The sequence below is a fragment of the Lithobates pipiens genome, unplaced genomic scaffold (assembly GCF_037356315.1).
Source record: "Lithobates pipiens isolate NorthernLeopardFrog02 unplaced genomic scaffold, aLitPip1_a1.2 Scaffold_23, whole genome shotgun sequence".
Lineage (NCBI taxonomy): Eukaryota > Metazoa > Chordata > Amphibia > Anura > Ranidae > Lithobates > Lithobates pipiens.
This window is the reverse complement of record NW_027507785.1, coordinates 260,794,102-260,808,610: the sequence shown is the minus strand read 5'-3', so window position 1 is coordinate 260,808,610 and position 14,509 is coordinate 260,794,102. Positions and strand designations below refer to the sequence as shown.

Here is a 14,509-nt window from a genome sequence, read left to right as displayed (position 1 = left end):
CATGCGGAGACATGAAGATTAGAAGCAGGTTGACAGTGCAGTGGACAGGAGAATGTGCACTGGCCAAAGCGGAGACGCAGGAGCGACCCAGCAGGGAGTTTTGACCCTCATGTATACGTAGACACTATAGGGGTCCCAGATGAGTTCAAAGCAAGAGACCAAGTAGCAGCAGGATTTGAGTCTATGATCCCCATCATCACTGTAAACAAGAATGTAGACTGGATAAATTATATCTACTACAAATCAACAAAGGTTTGTTAAATTACACCAGAGATGCACTCCGAGGTTTAGCCTAACAACTAGAAGTCGCTTCACATATGACCTTCCAAAACTGCATGGCCTTAGATATGATCCTAGCTGAAAAGGGGGGTGTGTAAGATGTTACCTGAAACAAGTACATGTTGCACTTATATCTCAGATAACACATGCCCAAATGGTAAAGTGACTCTAGCCATCCAAAAACTTGAGAATCTGTCCAAAAAATTAAAGAAGAATTCAGGGCTCTCCAAACCCTGAGATCAGTACTTCACCTGGATCAAGGGGAATGGCAGGGAATTTTAACACAGATTGGAATAGCCATTCTGATAATTTTAGTGACCCTAGCTGTCATGGTCTGCTGTGTTCTTCCCTGCTTTAAGAAGTGTGCAGAAAAAGATGTTGACCAATCTACTCCCACGTTCATGAACCAAGAGATACCAGGCGATGAAGATTACATAAGACTTGATGGTGATTACGTGTTACACCCCATTGCAGACACTCTTCCCCCAGGATGACACGCCGCAAGGCTGTCGGGACAGACAGCACCTGGTCGTCCTTTCCCCCCAAACTGTATCTAGGGGGGTGGTGAGTTAGTCACTACTCTTCTCCATGTACAGCCCAAAAAAGTTCCCGGAGGATATACGTTTACGTTTATCATATCGTATCATATTGTATACGTTTTTGTGGTTATTTTGTAGTTTGCATAAGCCTGCCTAAAATATCCGGCTATTAATATATAAGTTGAGAACAGGAACTAATTAAAACAGAAAGTATTTTACGCTGAACGGCGCGTGAGCATGTTACTTCACAACGTGCATGCTTTACATTCAATCTGATCAGGGGTAGATATAATAATATCTGACTTTTGTTCTGATCCAAAACAAAGTCAAATGGCTTTTTGTGTGTCATTGAGAAGATGATGGTTAGCTACACCTGATTGTGTTTACAAGTCATTTTTAGGAGGGGGTGATCCTTTTTCCAACTCAGTGATTTAGTTTTGATTTATTTTTTCTGGCATGCTGGTGGTATAAGTTGAACTGAGTAAATACAGCTGGATAGTGATGTTCTCAGGCGTGTTTGGGATCATAGGCCTAACCCACCCGAGCAATCCTGCCGGGAAGCCGACACTGCACAGCTGCGAACTGGGAAATGCCTAACTGCCTATGATTGGCAGTGTCGGCTTTCTGGCAGTATTGTTCAGGTAGGTTGCGACTACGATCATGAACACGACTGAGCCCATCACTACAGCTGGATAAAACAAGGACTGTACCAGTCTTCATTTCAGGCTGAAGAGCAACAAAATTTGATTATAAAGGGGGTGATTATTTTCTATACCCACTGTACTACACTATTTGGCCAAGTTTAGGCTATAGTGATTTTTTTTTTTTTTTTTTAAAAGGGCAACGCTACATGTTGGTGAATGCAGCTTTTGGTATTACCTCCCCATTTACTGCCTCCTCACTGGACTATGATTAAAGGGGTTCTATAGTCAAGACATTTTTAGCTTTACGCTTTCCTTGCATTAACCACTTCAGCCCCGGACCATTTTGCTGGCCAAAGACCAGACCACTTTTTGCGATTCGGCACTGTCGCTTTAACTGACAATTGCGCGGCCATGTGACGTGGCTCCCAAACAAAATTGACGTCCTTTTTTTTCCCACAAATAGAGCTTTCTTTTGGTGGTACTGGATCGCCCCTGCAGTTTTTATTTTTTGCGCTATAAACAAAGATAGAGCGACAATTTTGAAAAAAAAAAACATTTTTTACAATAAATATCCCCCAAAAATATATTAAAAAAAACAATTTTTTTCCCTCAGTTTAGGCCGATACGTATTCTACATATTTTTGGAAAAAAAAATTAGCGATTATTGATTGGTTTGCGCAAAAGTTATAGCATTTACAAAATAGGGGATAGTTTGTGGCATTTTTATTAATAATTATTTTATTTTTTTTACTAGTAATGGCGGCGATCAGCAATTTTTATTGTGACTGCGACATTATGGTGGACACATCGGACATTTTTGGGACCATTGTCATTTATACAGCAATCACTGCTATATAAATGCAGTGATTCCTGTGTAAATTACACTAGCAGTGAAGGGGTTAACCAGTGGGCGGCAGTGTAGGGGTTAAGTGTTCCTAGGGGTGTGTTACTAACTGTTGGGGGCTGGGCTTTCATTTAGTGAACACTGATCTCTGCTCCAATCACATGGAGCAGAGATCAGCGTCACTAGTTGCTAGGCAGAACGGAGAGATGCTGTTTACAATGGCATCTCTCCGTTCAGCCGCCCTGTGAGACGATCGCAGGTATGCCCGCGGTGATAGAGTCCGCGGGACCCGCGACTGGACTCATGGGGGTCCCAACCAGAACACCGCTAGCGGCCAAAAAGCGCCTCCAAAACAACAGTAAAGCACTTTTTGGCCTCTAGCGTCCATCTGCATCGGCACTCTCCCCCTCTTCACATGATAGAGACAGCAGTGGGAGTCATTGGCTGTCAATCGAATCTTATGAGGAAGCAGGTCTATGAATGCACACAGCCCAGCTCAGAAGCAAGCCTGCACAAGTGCCCACATAGCACCAAGCTTGTTGGGTGGAACTCGCAGAAGAGGAGTGGAGAGTGCTGGCAGGGGACCCCAGATGATGGGGTATGAAATGGCTCTGTGCGATATCAATGCACAGTGCAGGTAAGTATAACACATTTTTTAGGTTTGGAAAAGAAATTGACTATAGAACCACTTTAACCTCACCACTAGGGATGGTCCCGATGTTAAAGTTGAACGTAAGGTCGACTCGAAGATTGGGTGTTCGTTTGTGCACAGAACAAAGGAACATATGGGGCGTTCGTGGCAAATTTGAGTGCCCCCTAATGCACTGCGAGATCGCAGTGCATTGACTGCTGCTGATTGGCCAAAGCATGCACCTGACCTGCATGCTTTGGCCAATCACAGCGCGATCTGCTGAGAGCTCCACGATTGCCAAAGGCAGGGTGCCTTTTGCCAATCACACACACACACACACAGTGCATTCAGTGTAGACTATATATACAGTGCAGGAAGCAGACCTTTCATTCATCCACCCATCCTTCATGGAAAGCTCAATTATCATTCATAGAAGATATAGTTAGTATTGCTTCCATGAATGGAGGAGGTAGGCGGGCATAGTCAGCACTCTTGATGAGTACATATGACAGGTCCCTTTGCTCTATTAACCCCCTCAGCACTGTAAGGTTACCACTGTAGGGGTAGGGTGAGGGACCAGAAGATAAGGACTAGCAGCAGCATACAGTACTGATATAGCACCAACAATTTGTGCAGCGCTTTACAACATGAGGACAGACAGTACAGTTGCAATACAATTCAATACAGGAGGAATCAGAGGGAGCTACTTGTTAATCTAAAACGGACGTTCAAGGGATACAAAAGGTAATAACTGGGTTGACAAAGGCCATATCGATCTGGGAGGAGGAGGCACCGACATGGGAAAGATAGGAGAAACCCCTCTCGCCAGGGTGTTTCCAACGCCAAAGCTCCTCCAGCACCGCTGAGTCTGCCCAGTGTGTTAGGTTGAGGTTCTGCACCCGGGTTGGATTAGAGGTATTCAGGGTGTAGTTCAGAATGTTGTTAAAGTCGCAAGCCACAAGTAGTTTCAATGGGCCAAAGATTACGTCCTTTTAAAACATAGTATACAGCACCTCACTCTTGAAAGGGGGTGGGACATAAATGTTCACTAAAGCCAATAACTGGGATTCAATCTCAAGTATTACAATCATATAGCGCCCCTGGAGATCTGTAACCACATGTTCAATGGAGCAAGCCAGCTTTTTGTGAGTTAATATAGCAACCCCCTTAGCATATGTGGAGTATGTATTGTGCATAGTTCTCTGCATCCAGTTTCTGTTTAGGGAGAGTGTTTTACCACCCGTCAGGTGGGTCTCTTGCAAAAGGACTACATGAGGGTTTTGGGATTTAAGGTACTGAAGGACCATCAATCTTTTAAACTTTGAATTCAAACCAACAAACTTTCCATGAGAGAATTTTCAGATCATTCATATAGTAGTGGTCTATACGGCATGTACAGGATAGGTAAAATTGGAGGGGAGGCGGGGGCACCTGGATGTAGAGGACCACATGCCCCCAGACAGTGGCATAAAATCAGTACAGAATGTGCAAGGCAAACAAAATCTCTATCTGCATAATCCTTCTGGGTAAAACTCGAAAAGGAGAAAAAAGAAATCCAAAAAAACAGAAGCATAAAAATAAAAAAATTGAAAAAACAAATAGTCTATAGTCCCAACTCCCTGTTTGTTCCGGGAGAACAAACCTATCAAAGTAGAAAAACTTCCGGAGAAACTTAAGTCCCAAAAATGTTAGAAAAACGAGCGGACTGTTCCAAGAGTTCATCCACTCAAAGAAAAAGGGGTCTTGGAGGCGTATCGGTAGGGGATAGCGACCTAAAACAGTACCTTAGCTCCTGTGGTGACCGGATAAGCATTCTCAGTCCATTCAGAACGATCAACCTGCTAAGGGAAATTTTGTCAATAGGAGAAACAGCATGTTAAAGGATAACAGTCACAACCACTCCCGGTACCATCTTGGAACGTGTCTGTCTGCATTTACAGACATGTGGCCAGGCCCGCCAGACGATGAACCACATTCCTAGGCAATGGAATCTAACCAGTCCACCGCATCCGCTGGAAATTCAAAAAACTTAGAGCCACTGTGGATGACCTTCAGATGGCTAGTGTACAGCATGTTGTAGGTCGGGCCTTTCTCACGCAGGTGTCTGCACACATCCGTGAGCGAGCGCCGATTCTTTTGTAGGTCAGCAGAAAAATCAGGGTATAGGTGAATCGCTGCTTTTTCATATTCCAAGTCAGGATGTTTTGCAGGCCTCCGCCAGGATCACATCTCCGTTCCTGAAATTGAGCAGATGGACTAGAAAAGCACGCAGCATGCCTTGGACAGGTGCGCACCCTGTGCGCACACACCACTATGTATACTGGGGAGAGGTTTTGTACTGCCAGGAGTTGCTTGAAGAATGCCCGACCACCCATACATTATTGCACCAAAGGCGGTTTCTCGTCGTCTTCTGAGTGTGTAATGTAATGTAATGTAATGTAATGTAATGCCAGTCTCCAGACCTTAATCCAATAGAAAATATGTGGAGGGAGCTGAAAATTCATGTTAACAAACATCAGCCTCAAAACCCTAATGACTTGAAGAGTATCTGCAAAGAAGGAGTGGGACAAAATCCCTCCTGAGATGTGTGTAAACCTGGTGGACAACTACAAAAAACATCTGACCTCTGTGATTGCCAACAGGGTTTTGCCACCAAGTACTTAGTTATGTTTTGTGAAGGGGTCAAAATTTCACTTAAATGGCAAATCAACAAATAACTTTTTTGAAATGCGTTTTTCAGATTTTTTTTTTTGTGGTTATTCTGTCTCTCTCTGCTAAAATAAACCTGACATTAAAATTAGACTGATCATTTCTTTGTCAGTGGGCAAACGCACAAAATCAGCAGGGGTTCAAATACTTTTTTCCCTCACTGTAATGATTACAGACAGTCGGGAGACACAGGTTGCTAAATGGCCCATGGTCCGTGACAGGACTTACCCTACTTAAATCAGCAATTCCCAGGTTTTCTTTAGAAAGTAGTCCACAATTAAATATTGCATTTCTACATGGAGGTGAAATCTGGTATTGTGGAACAACCATTATATACTTATTGGTTTATTGGAACCATGCTATTTTACCAGTTAGAATTCATTTTTACATGTAACAGTCATCAGCATGAAGGGGATATGTGGTCATATTGAAGATGAACCTAAGTGTAGAGACCTGTCTACGTGTCTCAATCAGACGAGACTTTTCCAAACAACATTTCCGTCAAACATTATAGTAACCAACATTTAAAGTGATAAAAAAAAAAAAAAAGTTAACATTTTGTAAAATTTATGTTGTTCCCGCTTTCCTGCAATTTATACTTATCTTAGTTAACTATAAATTACAAGATCTCCACCTCTCAAGGCTCGGGGACTGTCCTGTTATATACAGTGGGCAAAAAAAATAGAATTTTTATAACAGCTTACCTATAAAATCCTTTTCTTTTGAAGTACATCATAGGACACAGAGGCCCTGCCTGCAGTACACTGCACCCAAAGGCGACATCCTCATGTCTTTTTACATCCACCTGATAGAATCTGGTAAATGTATGGATTGAAGACCAAGTTGCAGCCTTGCAGATTTTAGCCATGGAGGCCTGGGGATGCACTGTCCATGAAGCACTACCAGCCCTAGAGGAGTGGGTTTCGATTTGAGAGGGTAGAAACTACCTCTTTAAACCATAAGCTAGAACGATTACTTGTCGAGTCCATTTAGAATAGTAGATTTCCATGCTACCTGTCCTCTTTTAGGACCTTCAGGCAATACGAACAAAACATCCATTTTCCGAATCTGAGCAGCCATCTTTAAATAGACTGCTCACCATATCAAGAGAACAGGGTTCTGGAAAAAATAAAGATCGAATAATATCCTGGTTTAGATAAAAACCTGATACTATCTTCAGTAAAAAGTTAGGATGAGGACGCCATACTACCTTATCCTTGTGAACAATAATATGGCTCTTTACAAGAAAAAGCAGCCAAATTCTGATACCATTCTTGCAGCAGATATGGTTGAAAAAATAGCCCTTGTCAAAAAAGGACCAAGGAAATATGTTGTATCGGTCAAAAAAAAGGCGGTTTTGTAACCAAAAATGAAATCAAGTCCCAAGGGTTCAGGGGTGACCTAACCGGGGATAAAGCCGTGTTACCACCTGAATAAAGTTATGAACCAAAGAAAGTGAAGCAAGTGGCCATTGAATTAATACTGATAAGGCTGAGACCTGTCCTTAGAAAGCACTCAAGGCAAACTTTATTAATCACCCCAACCGCAGAAAGTCAAGGATTCTACCTTTGACCTATTTCCTGGGGTGCAACCCCTGGTTTCACACCAGGAGACATATGCTTCCCAGACTCTAGAATATATATAATTATGGAGGCCGGCTCCCTTGCATTAATCAAGGTAGAAACCACTGAACCTGACAGCCCACATTTCTTCAGCATGTGGGTCTCAATAGCCAAACCATGAAATTTAGCTTTTGTAAAGTAGGATGGAATACCTGACCTTGTGAAAGAAGGTCTGGCCGTGGGCCGTGGGGGAAGGGTCTATGGGTCCCCTACTGTCATCTTTAGGATCCCTGCATACCAAGATTTCCTGGGCCCTGCTGGAGGCCACAAGAATCAACGACTTCCCTTCCTGCTTGATCCTGCGAAGAAGTCGCGGACGCAGACAGAATAGGAGGGAATGCATAAATCCGTGAGAACCAATTACACGGGAATAGCAAGGCATCTGTTCTGCACGCTAGGGGATCCTTTGTTTTTGACACAAAGTTGTCAATTTCTTTGTTGAACCTGGACGTAAACAGATCTATGTCTGGGATACCCCATGTTTGACATATTGACAGGAAGATATCGCGGTGAAGGAACCATTTTCACGGGAACAACTGCTGGCGACTCAACTAATTTGCCTGCCAATTTTCTATTCCTAGAATGAAGAACGCAGATAGGCAAAATACATTGTTTTCTGTCCAAGATAGGATACGATTCACCTTTCTCTGGGCCGCACAACTTCTTATGCCTCCTTGGTGATTAATTTAGGCCATTGCTGTGGCATAGTCGGATTGAATCCTGGCAGGACAATACCATAAACTGAACATTCAGGCCCTCCGAACCAAGTGCTCTGCCTGAATTTCTAGAATAATAATGGGCAAGGTCATTTCTGATCTGGGCCACTTCCATGGTAACTGAAGGAAGGATTTTCCCCTTTGCAGATTTTTGTATAGTAACCATAAACTAAGGCTTCGGCGAACCCAGCCTACAGTACCTGGTATTTCCAGGTGGTCCATCCAGGTGCCAACCAGGCCCGACCCTGCTTAACCTCCAAGATCAGATGAGATCGGGCGTTCTCAGGGTGATATGGCTGTAGGCTTTGGAGTCCAACACATTGGGAATCTAGAGTGTGAACCCTTTGTTCCAAGCTGATGAGATAATGTTCTGCAGCAGTCTCGAATGAAACGGAGCATAAGAAACGGCCTCGAATGAAGCCACTATCTTTCCCAACAACCTCACCTAAATCAGTTCCTTTATGGCGCTGATCTTTGCCTGGGGCAAGAATACCCTTTTCTGGGTATAGCTATGATCACACCCAAGTATCTTAGCCCTTTTCATGGTTTTAAAGAAGAATTCTCCTAGGCTGAGAAATCGACCTAGATATTCCAGGTAGTTGAATGTGGTGACCATACTTTGGTCTAAGCAGGCCAACGACTGGACTAGACTATCAAAAACAGATCGTCCAGGTAAACCATAATTCTTAATCCTTGGGCCCTTAATCTGGCTAGCAGAGGGGGCCAGAACCTTTGTAAACACTCAAGGTGCAGTAGCTAGACTGGAAAGCAGAGCTACACACTGAAAATGAAGATTTTCCACCTTGAAAAGTAGATATTACTAGTGAGCAAGGAAATATGCATATGGAGGTATGCATCTTTGACTTTGATTGACGCCAGAATTTCTCCTACTTGTAGGATGGAGATAACTGATTGGATTGACTCCATGTGGAAAAAAAAAAAAAAGAGTGGTTATATTCAGGAATTGAATTTAGATTTTTGAGATCCAGAATGTCCATTTGGATTTACCCAAACCCCAACCTCTGCTCTTACATGGGGGCCACCATGATCACTTTTTGCAAAAAGATGGTCCAATGCTTGGGGAAAGATTTTTTCTCTGGATCCTTAGAAAAGTTTGATCTGAGAAAACGAGGAGACGGGAACTCTTGGAACTCCAGTTTGTACCTTAGAGCGATTGAGGAAGTCCCCCATTCATCTTGACGCTCTTCCTGCCAGATCCTTCAGATGGCCCCTGGCACAGAAGGAGCTTTAAAAACAAAAATACATTTACTCCTCTTCTTAAATGGCAAAAGGGGTACTTTTTCCACTAGAATTTCTTTGGCTGTATTATCCAAAACATCCCCAAATAGCGGTTTTACCGCAAAAGGAAGACTAGCCAGGAGCTTCTGCATGCTGTTTAGTGAAGGGCACAAGGCCTGAAGGATAGAATGTCTCAAAGCAACTATTGCAAACATAAAGCTCCCAGATCCTGGGCCTGCTGAGCAGGATAACCTTGAACACCTGTTTAAACTGGTCTCTCAACAATTAAGCAATTACTGTCAGCGTAGGCTGAGACACTCAATTTGCCAGAGAAAAAGGTTTTTTTTATTTTTTTTAATAGGAATTCCAACTTTTTATCCATTTGATCTCTAAGCATTTGAGCATTGTCTGCCGGACAAGTCAAACTCTTATTCACAGAGGATATAACAGTGTTCATTTCTGTTATACCCTACTTAGTGAATTTCCTCCACCATAGGATAAAGTGTGAAAACTTTTTAGGAGGGAAAATAATGCTCATCTGGGTGATCCTCTCAGATACAAAAAAACATTTCCAACAATAAATGGACAGAAAAAGTCATGCACAGCTTGAGGAGGTTTTAGCGAACCTACTCAGTTAAGGGTACACAAATGTGGAGCGGACCATTCAGCAAGAAATTCCACCAATCTTAACATTGAAACAGCTGATTCTCCCACATTTGACACCTCAGAAAAGGAGTCATCAGCCTCACCATGGTCCCCTGAAGGAATTAGTCTTCTCCCGGCCCTAGTTCCTCAGTTTGAGGGTCCTGGGCAATGGAAGAGAACCTTTCGCATTTTGACCCATACTGGGATGCGATTAAAGTCGTTAAACTTTTTTTTTTTTTTTTAAACCTATCATGGCTGAGGAAAAAATATCTTTTTAGTAAAATAAACAGGGGCAGGAGTGTTGAAAACAGTTGCAAACATTTCATGGCCCAAATGCTCAATCTGACCAGCTACCCTCTCTGAGGGGAGGATGCCATTTGCAGAAATGAGTAGGCTTTCCAGAGCTTGAGGGAGACCCTTTTAGCTCTTTTTTGGGGGTGTTTCAACCCCCCCTTCTGACCTTAGCCCGATGCACAAAGCAGAGATACTATCAGAAGAAATCGCATCCACTGCTTGAGCAATAGTCAGCCACTGCCATTATTGCTCAGACTGATGCAAATAGTAAATGTGTGAAATAGGAAATGCCTGTGTCACCAAAACCTCTTTCACTCTCCTCTTTGCTCTTATGTCTCTCTGACAATTTTGCAGCCAGCACAAATGGAGTTTTTTTTTTTTTAAAACAAACTCCCGCCTTGGAGGATGGCGCACTAAGCCCTGTCCCCACCTCCCATTTCGCCCCTCGTCTTTAAAAAGTTTTCCTGCGCAAGCGCGGGCCTCCGATCCGAAGGAATCGGCTTCTGAGAGAGGGAGGGATGACATGGAGGAGACCTGGAAGCCACCGCCAAGTAGGGGCGGTGAAAACGGCATTGCCGATCATTTTCAATTCTCCCTTATACTCCTCATCAAGAGGGGAAGAGTTCAGCCCAGGTGGGGGTGTCTGGAGGAAGCAAAACCACTCAAACTTACCGGAGTTCTGCCTGCTAGCCAGAGGAAAAAAAGTCTGCCATTTCTGCGACACAGCCTGATCTCTGAGCAAAGCATGAGAAGGTACGTGCTCCATACAGCCCCCAGTGGTGACACTTAGGCATGACAACATTTACATTAACCACTTGCTGACTGCTGTCAAATATACATCAGCAGAATGGCATGGCTGGGCAAAGTAACGTACCCGTACATTACTTTGAATTTCCCGCAGTGTGCGCGTGCCTGCTGCGCGCTCCGTGACCACGGGACCCACGGACTCTATCGCTGCTGAGATACCTGCGATAGTGTCACGGAGCTGAACAACGGGGAGATGCCGATGTAAACAGTATCTCCCCGTTCTGCCTAGTGACAGGACACTAATTGTTTGCTCCCTGTCATCGGGAGCAGCGATCAGTGTTGCATCACTGCTAGGCCATTCCCCAGACAGAAACACTCCCCCAGCACACACTTAACCCCTCCCCGCCAGTGACATTTTTACAGTAATCAATGCAATTTTATAGCATTGATCGCTGTATTAATGCCAATGGTCCCAAAAATGTGTCAAAATTGTCGGATGTGTCTGCAATAATGTCGCAGTCATGATAAAAATGATGATCGCCATTACTAGTAAAAAAAAATAATATATATATATATATATATATATATATATATATATATATATATATATATATATAAATGCCATAAAACTATCCCCTATATTGTAGATGCTATAACTTTTGTACAAACCAATCAAAATGCTTATTGCGATATATATATATTTTTTTTTATTTGTAGAATACGTATCGGACTAAACTGAGGAAAAAAAAAATAATCTTTTTTTAGATATTCTTGGGGGATATTTATTACAGCAAAAAGTGAAAACGTTTTCAAAATTGTCGCTTTTTTTGTTTATAGCGCAAAAAATCAAAACCGCAGATGTGATCAAATACCACCAAAAGAAAGCTCTATTTGTGGTAAAAAAAGTTTTGTTTGGTAGCCACGTCGCACAACCGCACAATTGTCATGCGCAGGGCGTAAATCCATCTGGGGCTGAAGTGGTTTAAAGGAGACATCTCATAAGAAACTTTAAAAATTCCTTAGAAAACTCCACTTACCTGTCCTGCCGCACGGTTTTCTGTGGTAAAACCAACAGACCCAATCTTCACCCTTCACGGTGGGTTTCGTTAACAAACCTTCAGGAACCGGGGACCCTCGGGAACATACAATCCTGGACCTGTAATAGCACCCTGACAGCAAAACTTTATGGCATTAATACCAAAAGTACTGGGTACCGGGGTCCAGCTCTCTAAAAAGAGAAGCGTTTACAAGCAAAGACATTGTTTATTTCGTACAGGAGACCTGGGTACCATTCAATTTGGCCTAAATTACACTTTGATTGGATCCGGCTGCATAGCTAGCCTCAGCAGGGATTGCTCCAGTGGAGCTCAGCACAGCACATCTGCACTCGTGACCAACACCTTAGACATTTGCGAAGAAACGGGAGATGCTCTCGATATGGGAGGGGTTATATAGGGAGGCAACTTCCTGTTTAGGTTGTGTCATGTCCAGCACATGAAGGTGGACTATAACCACATAGTAATTACTATGGCTGTGTGTCCAATGATGTACGATTAAAGAAATACTAACTGTAAACAAGCCTCCAATCTCCAACCAATATCTGTGTGTTGCAATGTTATCACCCTACCAATGGGTCTCAACATCTAAGCTTTTGAAAGGTTCTGGAGAAGCACTGGCCTAGATCAGTGGTCTCAAAACTGTGGCCTCTTGCCCGTTTTAGTCAGCCCTTGGGGCATTATTTCCCCCCCACTGCCACTCTATTCCTCTCACCGACACCGATGATAGGGCACCCTCCACTGACACTGATGGGGCACGCGGCACACCGCCCCCTCCCCCACTGACATCAATGGGGCCCCCCACTAAAACAGATGATGGGGCTCTGCCCCCCCCACTGACACCGATGGGGCTCTGCCCCCCCAATGATGAGGCGCCATCCCCCCACGACACTGATGGGGCACCATCAGTGTCGTGGGGGGATGGCGCCTCATCATTGTTGCCGTCGGGGAGGGCGGTGCCCCATCCTCGTCGTCAGTGGGGGGGCGGTGCCCCATCATCATCGTTGTCGGGGAGGGCGGTGCCCCATCCTCCTCGTCGTCGGGGGGCGGGGCCCCATCGTCGTCAGTGGGGGGGTGGTGCCCCATCGTCGTCAGTGGGGGGGGCGGTGCCCCATCGTCGTCAGTAGGGGGGGGCGGTGCCCCACACATCGTCGTCAGTGGGGGGGCGGTGCCCCACACATCGTCGTCAGTGGGGGGGGCGGTGCCCCACACATCGTCGTCAGTGGGGGGGGCGGTGCCCCACACATCGTCGTCAGTGGGGGGGGCGGTGCCCCACACATCGTCGTCAGTGGGGGGGGCGGTGCCCCACACATCGTCGTCAGTGGGGGGGGCGGTGCCCCACACATCGTCGTCAGTGGGGGGGGCGGTGCCCCACACATCGTCGTCAGTGGGGGGGGGCGGTGCCCCACACATCGTCGTCAGTGGGGGGGGGCGGTGCCCCACACATCGTCGTCAGTGGGGGGGGGGCGGTGCCCCACACATCGTCGTCAGTGGGGGGGGGCGGTGCCCCACACATCGTCGTCAGTGGGGGGGGGGGCGGTGCCCCACACATCGTCGTCAGTGGGGGGGGCGGTGCCCCACACATCGTCGTCAGTGGGGGGGCGGTGCCCCACACATCGTCGTCAGTGGGGGGGGCGGTGCCCCACACATCGTCGTCAGTGGGGGGGGGCGGTGCCCCACACATCGTCGTCAGTGGGGGGGGGCGGTGCCCCACACATCGTCGTCAGTGGGGGGGGGGCGGTGCCCCACACATCGTCAGTGGGGGGGGGGGGAGGCGGTGCCCCACACATCGTCAGTGGGGGGGGGAGGCGGTGCCCCACACATCGTCGTCAGTGGGGGGGGGGGCGGTGCCCCACACATCGTCGTCAGTGGGGGGGGGGCGGTGCCCCACACATCATCGTCAGTGGGGGGGGCGGTGCCCCACACATTGTCAGTGGGGGGGCGGTGCCCCACACATTGTTGTCAGTGGGGGGGGCGGTGCCCCACACATCAATGTCAGTGGGGGGGGCGGTGCCCCACACATCAATGTCAGTGGGGGGGGCGGTGCCCCACACATTGTTGTCAGTGGGGGGACGGTGCCCCACACATTGTTGTCAGTGGGGGGACGGTGCCCCACACATTGTTGTCAGTGGGGGGACGGTGCCCCACACATTGTTGTCAGTGGGGGGACGGTGCCCCACACATTGTTGTCAGTGGGGGGACGGTGCCCCACACATTGTTGTCAGTGGGGGGACGGTGCCCCATCATTGGTGTCCGTGCACTGTCCCCCCCCCCCCCCCCCACTGACACCAATGATGGGTTAAGCTGCAAAGGTCAAGGTTGTCTTTAAAATAGCTCCTCCTGAACTATGCTGCAGGTAATTCTCAGCAAATTTTTCAATCCAAAAACAATCACCATTTAAAGGCAGAGCATTCTCTAACCAAAGAAAAACTATTGCTCGTGAACTAGTATTTTTATCTCACAAAGTAAAATTTTATCTACACCATAAAATGGTTTTCTGCTCTGCTAACCTCACAGTACCTGACTATTATCAGCCAGAAGGTAG

At 46.0% G+C, this 14,509-nt stretch overlaps 1 protein-coding gene and 1 pseudogene across 1 annotated transcript in view; both read right to left on the bottom strand.

The window, feature by feature from the left end:
• Window positions 1-10,898, bottom strand: part of KIAA1614 (KIAA1614 ortholog) — a 137,721-nt gene extending 126,823 nt beyond the window's left edge. The window contains exon 1 of the mRNA XM_077453101.1: window positions 10,835-10,898. The gene's annotated coding sequence lies outside the window, so the exon portion shown is untranslated. The remainder of the gene's footprint in view (window positions 1-10,834) is intronic.
• On the bottom strand, window positions 8,173-8,288 carry LOC143928783 (5S ribosomal RNA; annotated as a pseudogene).
• Window positions 10,899-14,509: the final 3,611 nt, after the last annotated feature.